Below are 3,261 nucleotides of genomic sequence, written 5' to 3' on the forward strand. Positions count from 1 at the left end.
TAATGGCGTAATCTTTCATTCTTGTAAGCTTTCTAGTGGAATTGCTGAACTGCAGAAACTCGGCCATTCAAAAAGATGATTTAAGAGCTCTACTCCTAAGAACTCCAGGTCCAACCATTCCTAGTTAAATTTTTTACTAACCAAATTGAAAAATGATGCTCAAAAGAACACAGTAACATATACCACACTCTAAAATACCTAAATTAAACGAGGCTTACCTGTAAGGTGAAGTTTGATTGGGATTCTGTGAGTCATTGGTCGGGAGCGAAGGAGTCATGTGAGAAGGCGCACGAGCCTGGGAAGATCAGTCTTTAACAGATGTTAGCACTTACACCCAGTCATGGGCGGGTTAATAACACATGAGTGGGCACATGACTCCTTCGCTCCCGACCAATGACTCACAGAATCCCAATCAAACTTCACCTTACAGGTAAGCCTCGTTTAATTTAGGTATTCTGTTTCGTCATTGGTCATTGGTCGCTACGGAGTCACATGAGATTTTAAAGCAGTGTGAGTGCGAACTCAAACGTAACAATGATTTATAGCAATATGAACCTGCTTTAAAAAAATTCTCTCTTAGCCATCAAAACATACAAATATAAGACACTATCTTAGGTGTCCCTACATACAGCTTTAAGGAGCTCAGTTCCGAAATTCTCTCGAGGTTCCACTGGTTTGTTGTAAAACTTAGTAAATGTGGACTCCTAGGACCACCCCGCACTTTTCATAATTGTGGCGATAGATATGCTGTTTGATTTTGCTGCAGATGTAGATGCTAATCGAGTGCTGTGTGCACTGTACTTCGAAGTGTCAATTCCAGCATCAACCAGTGTAGCCTTAATCCATCTGCTTATTGTATCGGGGGAAACAGCTTTATAAGGCTTAGAGTAACTAATAAGAAGCTGCTTTACATTACCTCGAAGAGTATCTGTGTGCTTCAGATATTGCTGAAGATGCTTTACAATACAAAGACTTACATCTGGTGCATAGGCCTGAAACTCAATACAAGCTAAATGTTTACCTGGTCTGGAAGTTTTTAACAATGAGTTAAAGGAAAACACAGCCTTCTCAGAACTTATTTGCATACAATCAATTGATAACGTGTGCAGAGTCTGGCGACGCTGTCCCGAAAGCAACGCCATTAACATAACCACTTTCAAAGTCAAGTTCTTAAAACTAAGTTTAACAGGTGGCCCAAGATTAGCTAGATAGTCGAATACCACCGTGACATCCCAAGTTTCTTGGTACCTTAGGAGAGAGGGTCTGCACTCAAAAATTCCTTTGAGGAAACGACAGACTAGGGGATGCAGTCCAAAAGTGTAACGCTCTGATGTAAAACAAACAGTAGACAAAGCACACCGTGCAGTGTTGAGGGCACTGTATCCGATCCCTGTGTGGTAAAGTTCTGCCTAAAAATTAATCCCATATTCTATAAAGGGATTAATCCCATATTCTATAAAGGGATTAATCTGAAAAGGGATTAATCTTCCTTTGACAACAGTATTTTTCCCATTTAGTGATGAATGGTTTATATTGTTGTTTGGTGCCCTTTCTCCAAGACTGTAGGATGAGTGAGGTAGCTGATTCCGAAAGCCCTCTGCCTTCAAGTGATTTCCTGACAAGTCGCATATCAGAAGTGTGAGCTTCTGATATAGTGGATGCACCAAGTCTGGCTGTTGAGGTAGAAATAAGGAGTGTTTCTTCTTGGGGAGCACAAGGGGTTCCTGAACCAACAGTCTCATCACCAATGGCCACCATGGCTGAGTTGGCCAGCACGGCACAACTAACAGTCCTGTGGTCTCCTCTGCTTGAATTTTCTGTAACATTTTTGGGATGATACTAAAAGGAGGAAAGGCGTAAAAAACATAAGGTTTCCAAGAAATTGAAAAGGCATTAATAGCCATTGCTTCAGGGTCTGGTTGGCAGGCAACAAATGGTCTTAGCTGGTAACTAAGCCTAGATGCAAATAGGTCAATCTGAGGCTCAACATGAAGTTTCTTAACGGCTGCGTGAAAAATTTTTCTGTCTAGAGTCCATTCAGTTTCTTTCCTAGATTTCCTGGACTCTGCATCAGCTAGTGTATTCTCTTTCCCTGGGATATGACCTTTGGTTAACCACATGTTATTGTCAAGGCACCACTCCCAGAGCGTACGGGTTGAATCATTTCGCTTTCTGGAATGGCTTGTGCCCATTTTACCTAAATCTGACACAGCAGTCATATTATCAACTCGCACAAGTACATGCTTTCCTGATAACTCTTTATGAAATGCCTTAAGAGAAAATAGCACTGCAAGCATTTCAAGATAATTTATGTGATTAGAAGCCTCTTATGGAGTCCAAGGTCCCCCAATCTTTGCACTATTGAGTACTCCTCCCCAGCCCTCTTTACTTGCATCTGTGTATAAAGTGGCCTCTGGCTGAGGAGGGCTTATAGGGTTGTATAATGATCTTGCTGAGTTTATCCACCACTGCAAATCACTGCGAGACAACTCAGACAGTTGAATAAATGCATCAAAGTTGCCCTTGTTTAGGCCCAAGGCCTCAGTTTTGTCCATGTCCAGTGACCTAAAATGTAAAGGCCCTAGCCTTGCTGCTGGAAAATTTGATATGAGGAACCCAAGGGTTGATGCCACCTCTCTTACTGTAGGGTGCGGACACTCCAACAGCCCTTGACAGGTATGAATGATCTTTTCGGTCTTCTCAGAGGTTGGATAAACTTTCATTGTGATTGAGTCAATGATAAACCCTATGAAGGTGATTCGATGTTGTGGAACAAAGGACGATTTTTCAGGGTGGACAGTAAACCCAAGAGAGTCAAATAATCTGACAGTATCCCAAACATTTCTTTCACAGTCATCATAGTCATCATCCTGGAGATACGAGTCATCGATATGACTTGCTGAAAGGTGTCCCAACTGTCTCAAATGTGAATATACTGGTTTTAATAATTTAGTAAACTTCCTGGGGCAAAATGCCAATCCATTTGGAAAGCAAACATATTTATACAGTTTTCCACGCCACTGAAACTTCAGGTATGTTTGGTCTGCAGTGGCAATAGGCACAGAATAATATGCATCCTTTAAATCTATGGATGCCATAAAGCACCCAGGTTTTACCATTTGTAAAACAGTATTAAGTGAGTCCATTTTAAAATGGTGGTATTGTACATGAATGTTTAAACGCTTGAGATTTAAAATTACTCTGAAAGAACCATCCTTTTTGGCCCTAGTGAAAATAGGAGAGATATATTCCCCTTTTTCA

At 41.1% G+C, this 3,261-nt stretch overlaps 1 pseudogene; it reads right to left on the reverse strand.

Moving 5' to 3' along the window:
- Positions 1 to 585: 585 nt before the first annotated feature.
- Positions 586 to 2,219, reverse strand: LOC148743012 (uncharacterized; annotated as a pseudogene).
- Positions 2,220 to 3,261: the final 1,042 nt, after the last annotated feature.

This window comes from Stylophora pistillata, chromosome 1, assembly GCF_964205215.1.
Source record: "Stylophora pistillata chromosome 1, jaStyPist1.2, whole genome shotgun sequence".
NCBI lineage: Eukaryota > Metazoa > Cnidaria > Anthozoa > Scleractinia > Pocilloporidae > Stylophora > Stylophora pistillata.